General features: G+C 44.6%; 1 protein-coding gene across 1 annotated transcript in view; it reads left to right on the top strand.

Annotated features, from left to right (window-relative positions):
- Positions 1–361, top strand: part of LOC116705502 (tetratricopeptide repeat protein 27) — a 35316-nt gene that overhangs the window by 13281 nt on the left and 21674 nt on the right. The gene's annotated exons all lie outside the window — the stretch shown is intronic.

Raw genomic sequence — 361 nt, 5'->3', positions numbered from 1 at the left:
CTTACAGATAGAGTAGGTCAGACCACACTCCAGAAATTACAAGGTACCAACAAGTTCTGGTAGTTTCCCTCCAGAAGCAGCACAAGTCCACAGTGGAGAGGAAAAAACTCCTTTAGGCAGAAACCTGATAGACACTGAACAAACACCAACACCCGAACCCAGGGCTCTTGGTATGGCGAATCTGAACCTGACACGACCCGCGACCGGTTGGGGTTAGAATGAAGAGTGGCAATAACAGTCCCAAAAAATAGTAGTTTGAGTAGGGCTGCACAATTAATCACGATCACGATTTTGACTTCCCATGATCAAATTTGCGTGATCGAGCGATTATTTTTTTTAAAGCGTCATTTCATTGAACGCT

This window comes from Etheostoma spectabile, chromosome 17, assembly GCF_008692095.1.
Source record: "Etheostoma spectabile isolate EspeVRDwgs_2016 chromosome 17, UIUC_Espe_1.0, whole genome shotgun sequence".
NCBI classification, from domain to species: Eukaryota; Metazoa; Chordata; class Actinopteri; order Perciformes; family Percidae; genus Etheostoma; species Etheostoma spectabile.
This window is presented reverse-complemented; position numbering and strand designations above follow the sequence as displayed.